The following is a 7,914-nucleotide window of genomic DNA, read 5'->3' as shown; positions in this document are numbered from 1 at the left end:
ATTTGCCATCATGGACAGGATCACTCCGAGACAAGAGTATCAGTGTGGGGTACATGCCGTTTTCCTTGAAAATTTAAGTCATCACGCAAGGCGCCTCCCGAGAAGAGGGAGTGAGTGTCAGTAACTAAGCAAGGTACCTCTTGGGAAGACCACTCCATAGGCTAAAAGACGTTTACAAGCAGCTTCCTCTGTTGAAGGTAAAAAGGCTGGAACAGGAAATGTTGCCACTGATACCAGGGAGTTAATAACCTTTTTGGAAAAGCAGAGGTCTAAACCCTTGCCACCAGGTTTAGAGTGGGCACTTAAGAACTGGTGTTACAAAGCGTAGTGGACCACATGGCCACCTTGCGGGCCAAGGAGAAAGTTTGAGCAGGTAAAGGTAAATTATTCTGTGCGCAGTGTTGGGAGCTGCCTTAGTGGCTGCCGTAGAAAAAAGGGAGCAAGAGCACACGGCTGAAATGATTGAGTCATTACAAGACTTGGTTAAGACTTTGCAGGACCAATTGCATGAGGAACACTCCCAAGTCTGCCTTCTGCAGGAAGCCCTTAGGAAGTGGCTCCTTGCTGATTAAGATGGCGGCTCCGCCCGCCTTTGCCAAATGGTGGAGTGCAACAGAACTAAGCCCCAGCCGCTTTATCCCCAGACACAGTTAACTGAATTAAGGGTGTGACTGGATAAATTTTAAGGTTCCTTGAGGCCATCTATTGAAACTGAATACGCTTACCATGGGGACAAGGATGACCCCACAGATTACTACAAAAGAGGCCACCCTTTACGGCTACCAAACTAGCCCAATTAAAAACGGACTTTGGTCGCACTTGTAAGGATCAGAAACAGAACACATTTGGAGGGTCTTGCTTTCTGGAGGAGATCAGATGTTGTTAACAGAGAAGGAAACAGAAGGCTGTTGGGGACCTGGAGTCGTTTTGACTACTGGTAACAACTGAGCATCCTGGTCACTCACACAAAGAGCAGCATATTGAGCCGGAGGCTTGAGTCCATTAGAAATGGGCAACCTGCTACCTATGACCGGGACCACCAACCAGCCGGTAGGAAGTGTGCTAAAGGCAGCCTGCCTACAGACGATGTATGATCAGGGGCTTAAGCCAAATCAGGGATCCCCCACGATGATGGCAGTTGACCGAGAACACATGACCCCCGCGATTCAGGGACTCCTAGACTCCTCAAAAGCAATGGATATTCAACTTCAGGGACAGATCAAATTCCTCTCCCCTGAGGAAATATCTAATGCAGCCTTGGGAGAAGTACTCACACCTAGCAGGAATTGCCCTAACAGGAAGGTCTGGACATGGGGGGAGGTTGCACAGGAATTGACTAATCATGGGCGTAAGTATGGCCCGGTTACTGCCTAGGGCCCATGATCAGAACCAAAAGGACTTAGGCACACAGAAGGGAAGCTCCTCCAAACGTGTCCCTCACTGGAAAAGAAAGCCTCTCCAGACTTCAGGGGAGGACACACCACAATGAGTCAGGAACATCATAAGAAAAGGACTAGCCTGTGGCTCAAGGGCTTGCAGAAGAGGACACCTAAAGCTTTAGTAGAGAAACAGCCTACAGATGTATTCAAAGCATTGGTCATGAATTGGAAAAGAGCAGAGTGGGATGTAAAGCAAACCCCTCTCGCTGCACTGGAAATAAGCAGGCAGGAAACACCTTCCCTCATCCCTTGTGAGTAAGCCGGGGGGCAGAGGGTGGGTATACGTTAGGAGGCTCACTAAAAATTCACAGAAAGATCTATTAATCACATGCTCTGTGGGTCCCCAATGTGTCCCCATTACCTTTTTAGTTGATACTGGAGCAGAAATCTACGCTTAAATTGGAAGACACAGAGCCATGTGGAGTTACACCCTCGCGCAAAAGGCTGTTTCTAGCCAACACTTTCAGATATATAGAGCCCCAAAAAGCAGCTAAGGTGAAGTGCCAATAGCCTGGAGAGGAAGGGTCCACAGAAACCATGATGGTTCTACACCCTTTCCCTATGAATCTGATGGAACTAGATGTAGTGAAAGACAGCTCCTGCACGGACAATAAAGGGAAGACCTGGTTGTTTGTAACAGATTAATATTGGGAGAAGTGCCCAACTGCTCCCCCATTATCCCCTTTCCAAGACAACAAATGTAAAACCTTATCCTCTGCCATTAGGTGACAGTGAGGGAGTTACACCCCTCTTATCAGACTTAAAAGAAAGGGGAATAGTTACACCTCTGCATTGGCCTTATAACTCCCCAGTGTGGCCAGTGCATAAACCAAATGGAAAACGGGAGACTAACTGTAGATTACCATTGGCTTAATGCCAACATGGGACCCATGATGGCAGCTGTACCCAACATAGCAGAGTTAATCTCTACTATCCAGGAGCAGGCCCACCAAGTGATGGCCACAACTGATGTGGAAGAAACTTTTTTTTTTTTACAGTCCAATCGTAGGAGGAAGACCACGACCACTTTGCTTTTACATGGGTGGGATGGCAGTATACATTCATGTATCTCCCCCAGGGCTACAAGCATTCCCCCCGCTCTGGCACACCACGCCCTGGCACAGGGGTTCACCCAAATTCCTCCTGAGAATGGAGTTAAAGTTTATCAATACATTGATGACGTCCTGAAAGCAGGAGACCAACAACCCCCCATGCAGAGAACACAGGAAATAGTTATACAACATCTGGAGTCTCTAGGACTGCAAAACCATTTAGCATTGGACATGTTGTTTGTTACTGAAAAAGAAAGGGGGTTTCTGGTACGTTCAACTCATCAGTATCAGAGTGCTATATTACTAACCACAACACTAGCACAACTATCGAAGAAGCACGAGCTAAAACGTAAGAGTGCAGATCAGACAGGAGAGCTGTTTCAAGCCCCACAATCAGTTGACTGGCTGGGAAGTAAATGGTGGGTGACTCTCCTTTGTTCTCTGGATTTGACAGGGTGCAGGGCTCACCTCACGCACATTGCAACAGTGTTATTAGTTGGATTTTTATTTCTTAGGTTTAAAAATGCCAATCCTAACCCTATGTTCAGACTGCTTGCTTCCTTATCTTTGCTTTCTAACACTTTGGCTCACTACACTCATCTCACCACTGTAGAGGATTCCTACATCAATGTTCCAGGAAGCAACGTTTGAGCTGCTGGGTGGTACGGTGGACTAAGGCAGACCTGTGCAGACTTGTCTCAAACATCACCCGTGTAGCACATTTTCACCCACATCCTTTTTTTGGAGATTGCTTTCCACCACTGACACACCCAATACCAATCTGGCACGGTAAGAGGGAACATAGGCGCATACTACCCAAGGCACTTAGTGATCATCGCATGGGCACTGAGGAAGATGAGACATGCCATTTCCTCAGGCAACCTGAACAAGAAGTCAGGACTGAAAAGGTATAAAAGGTGGTGATCACTGTGGATGGGTAAAATTCTCCCACCAAGAGAAGACTGCACAGGGTCCTGCAAAACACCGCTCAGATCCACCATGGTGACTAACCCCTGCTTAAAATCTCTCTTGGTTATCTTTTTCCTTCCTACCTTCGCTCTTCTCTTGCTCTCCCTCCTTTCCTTGCCAATAAAGCTTGGAGCCTTCGCAACTGTAAATAACCTTGTTTGTGCTTTCATCTTGACCTAGGTGATCGTATCTAACTCTAAAAGTCCAGGCTCTTCCATACCCCTACAGAAGAGCAATGTTTGCCACAACACCAATGCACATGGCTACAGACAAGCAGCAAAAATATCATGCACAGGCAACAGTCAAATTTGTAGGTAGTTTCAGGAAGAGCCTCGTAACACACAAACATTGTTCTGCATCCTGCATTTGATTGACACCATACAGGGGTGAGCTATAAAAACACTATGACATTGGAACCAAACTCTTTGATGGTCTTCCGCAGTAGTCAAGAACACAAGTTTGTACAGTACATGAGTGAAGCTGGATGATTTCTACATGCTAAGTCAATGACAGTAGCAAATCACATCTCATGGCTTCTATCAATGATAGAAAAAAGAAACAAATTTGAACTTGTTTGGAACCTAGCTTTCCCTTTCAAATCCACTGTAGAATCTTTCCAGGAACAAGGAATTGTAATTGATGTTAGAAATGCCAATCACCTTCAGACAGAGTTTCCCCTAGTATTAAAGATTTCTTCCTCAGATTTTATGGCAGCCATTCTGTAACAGTGGACATGACTAATTTCAGTGCAGCGGTGACAAGTGGATTGCTCTGACTAGTAATGGTTAGTTCTAGAATCACAAGTAGGACAAGTTGCTACAAAACTACAAACTTATTTTGTATGCTTGCTATAAGCCACTGCCCGCAGTGAAGAGTTCAGAAACACTATGACACCCCCACAATTCTGAGTCCTTGTTCGCAGATAAGAAAACAAGCTTTCAGAGAGGATACACAGCATATGTGTAAAGACTTATGAAGTATTAGTGCATCTCTTTCTTTACTCTAGGCCCTTTCTCAGCAAGCTACAATTAATTTTGAAATCTGTTTCAAGCTGTTGATGTAATCAGCCAGACACTACAGACTGACGGTGACTCATAGTTAGGGATAGTCAGTCTCTAAAGCAAGCTCGATTTTAACACCAACAGGCAAACAAGAACACTAGACTTGGCAGTTGCCTGGACCTGCTGCATTGAAGAGTAACGCGAGTTCTCACATATGTCACCCATCCTGTGCTCCAAGCCTTTGAACCCTTACACATCTTGCATTTTTTTAGCCAGAGTAACAACCACCATACCAGCCTTGCAGAGGCAATGAATTTTAGTCAAACTGACAGAACATTATATTAGAAGGCAAAACATGAACCTTGCCTATACCCTAAGCCAGGCAGGAGGCACACGAACAATGCTGAATCTGAGCTAGAAAGCACTGCTGAGATGTCACCTTAGCCTTGATATTGCACTAATTAACTGCATATAGATGACATCTGCTTGGCTTGGTGCAGAAGAGTTTGTCAGGCTTCAAACACTGGGACAACTCAATAGGTCTACTACTCGCCATATCAAACTGTTTCAGAAAATTGCTTATTGTTACGACCTTTAGCACAAGAGTGCACCACAAGGTTCTTTGAACATACCCTACTCCGATCAACAGCCATCTGCCTATAGTTAGAAGAGAAAGAAAATTTACAAGAATTTTAGGGGAAAAAAATTGTGCCGCATACTCACTTCGCAAAAGAAAGAATATTGCTGAGTTCTCTCAGAATACGTTTAAGTTTTCCTTTAGAAGTCATGATAAATTAATATGCAACGCAGTATTACATAACTTCAGAAACTTGTAGCAAAAGTTCTAAAGTGTTCCTGAGCTTATGACAGAATTATTACATCGTTCCACATTTTTTTCTTTTTTCCCCCAGATTTCTTCTTTTCCTGACTTACTTGGGATGAAATCAGTGAAGTTCAGGTGCTGTTTTAAAAGGCAGAGAAAGTCCCCCTATAAAATAGCTAAGAGTTTGTGGGCTGAGTTTTTCCTCATGTATATCCAGGAAGTCAAGTTTATCAAGTCCGAACATTAACTGGAGATTTGACATCCAAGGCTTTTTCTCTCTTCCCCTTTCATTCCTCATTCTAAGTTTGAGGGATTGCAATTGGGAAGGGTGCAGGGTTTCACCATCTTAAGTTTCACTGAAAGACAGCATAACAAATAGGTTCCCATTTTGATGAAATCACATTTCCCCACCCCAGATAAATCCTATTTCATCAGAAAGCTCCTGATCAGCTCTTAGCATGTCCATTCTGTGGGACATTTGCTCCCATGTTTCTCTTAGTGCAGAAGCAGTCCAAGTTGATGAGGACCAACAGGTAAGAAAAGAGATCCTGAATATGTACTGCAGTAGGACACCACCACATGATCCAATTTGAAAGGAACAATTAGACATACCTCACAGCAGCTTCGAACATGAGAATCACCTGAGCGACAAAAGGGCTAGTCCATGAAAAAAGTAGTCCTCAGACTTTGCCCCTCTTAACCTAGTCTCATTGACATAACTATTTTCGTCATAATATTTGTGCTGAAGCTCGCTTCCTGAACTCAGTTCATCTGAACTGTCTGACCCACAAATGTGCTTGTTTTCTTCTTGTCACTAGCTGCATCAACTATCCTGTTGGAGTGATAAGCTCCCAAGGAGAACTAAAAAAAAATTCTGAATGCTTTGTGTTTTACATGCACTTACAAGAACTTAAGACCATTCCATAGCCTGTTTTTTGTTTACACAATCTATTATGCAGCACATCTTTGCTTAAAAAGCATTAGCAAAGTGGTAAAAGTAATATTTCTGAAAAGACTTGAGGGGAGAAGATAGGAATCCATTCTACTTTCAGGTGAAACGTATTCCTCTCAGATCAAGACAAAACAAATGTCTCTTTCAGGTGTTCCAAGAGGGACCAACTCTTCTCACAGACAGTGCAGCTGGCTGCTCTTGAGCACAAAAAGGTGCAAGCGAAAAGATCCCAAAGGTCTCAGGAGCTGGGCAAACAGGTGTTCAATGTCTGAAACTCTCAATGTGAAACCTGAGGGTAGGGTATTTTTCAGGTTGTGTAACACAAGGGAAAAAAAAAAATCCCTCAAGCTACCCTAACTACCAAGAACAGAGTTAAAATGAAACACCATACCTAGAAAAGACAAAGGAACAAGTCATCTAGACTTTCAGTCACTATCAAGTTTAAGTACAACAGAATACCTTTTAACACATGGTCCTGCTCTTTCAAATTCATTTTGTCATAAAATCTCAGTTACTATGGGGTCACACTTCATATGTCACGTTTTTACCTATGTCTTATGAGCCCAATCTTCCTCATTTGAGATCACTGGCCCTACTGAAGTTCATAGGATTACAGACAACAGTAAAACTAACTACGTTTGCCTGCATACAACGGCCCCAACTGACCAAAAAAATTTTGTTATTTCTATTTATCAAAAATTTGTTTAGCTTGATAACCTGATAAAAGTTTTTATAGTGTTGATTAGACACTTTACAGACTAGCTGACCCAAAAAATTCTGTTTGATGTTTTTTTTTTTATCAGGAAACACAATTAGAGTTTTCTGGTCATTTCAATTAGCGAGGCACCTACAGAGACCTTTTACAGGCATGGTCACAGAAATACCAACCTTATCCTACTGTTTAGATACTCATCAAAATCATTGCTTGCGTCATCCACAGAAAGCAAGAGGTCATGTCTGCATTCAGGATGAGGGCTAGCTTCAGCAAAATCCAGTTCTGTCTGCAGTTTTGAAGGATGCTACCCTACTGGACTTGGCTTCCTCCCTGCCTTCGTGCTGCCATTCCCCCTTGCCCCCACCCCCCTAGAAAAAAAGCTGTTGACACATGGCTGACACATGGCTTTTGATTTCTTACAAACCATGCTCATTCAGCCTCTGGGAATAAGATGGCACTTACGTTTCACAGAAGTATTTTGTTCAATTAATCAACATGATTTTAAAGCATCTGATCACTTTCAAAGAAAGCAATCATTTGTCTTAGACCTGGTTCTTCCCCATGGCTCCCAACAGGTATAACTTTAGTACTGCGGAGAGATCCACAGCCCATTCAAGTTTTCCTCTGTGAGGACATTTCCCCCCCTGCACCCCCCAAAATATTGCATTACCCTCCACCCGTCATAGGGCAATACTCCCTTAACCTGGAGAGCAGTGAAAACCAGACAGGTAAAACACAGGGTCCCTTCAGACTACAAAAGCTATAAGCCAAGTCTACCGACCTTACTATCACTTTCTGTGGCACTCCAGATATACTGTGGTGCCCACAGCATTACTTTTTTACATGACAAGGTACAAGAAAACCATTGTAAGTTAGACAGTTTTTGTATCTCAATAAAAATCAACAGTTTATTCCAGATGAAAAATTACTCATCATTTTCTTCCCTAACGTCTCCTGAATTGG

At 43.4% G+C, this 7,914-nt stretch overlaps 1 pseudogene; it reads left to right on the top strand.

Annotated features, from left to right (window-relative positions):
- Positions 1-599: 599 nt before the first annotated feature.
- Positions 600-1,374, top strand: LOC104625040 (annotated as a pseudogene).
- Positions 1,375-7,914: the final 6,540 nt, after the last annotated feature.

The sequence above is a fragment of the Phaethon lepturus genome, unplaced genomic scaffold (genome assembly GCF_000687285.1).
Source record: "Phaethon lepturus isolate BGI_N335 unplaced genomic scaffold, ASM68728v1 scaffold5858, whole genome shotgun sequence".
NCBI classification, from domain to species: Eukaryota; Metazoa; Chordata; class Aves; order Phaethontiformes; family Phaethontidae; genus Phaethon; species Phaethon lepturus.
Note: the sequence above shows the minus strand (reverse complement) of the source record. Positions and strands in the feature narration are given on the sequence as shown.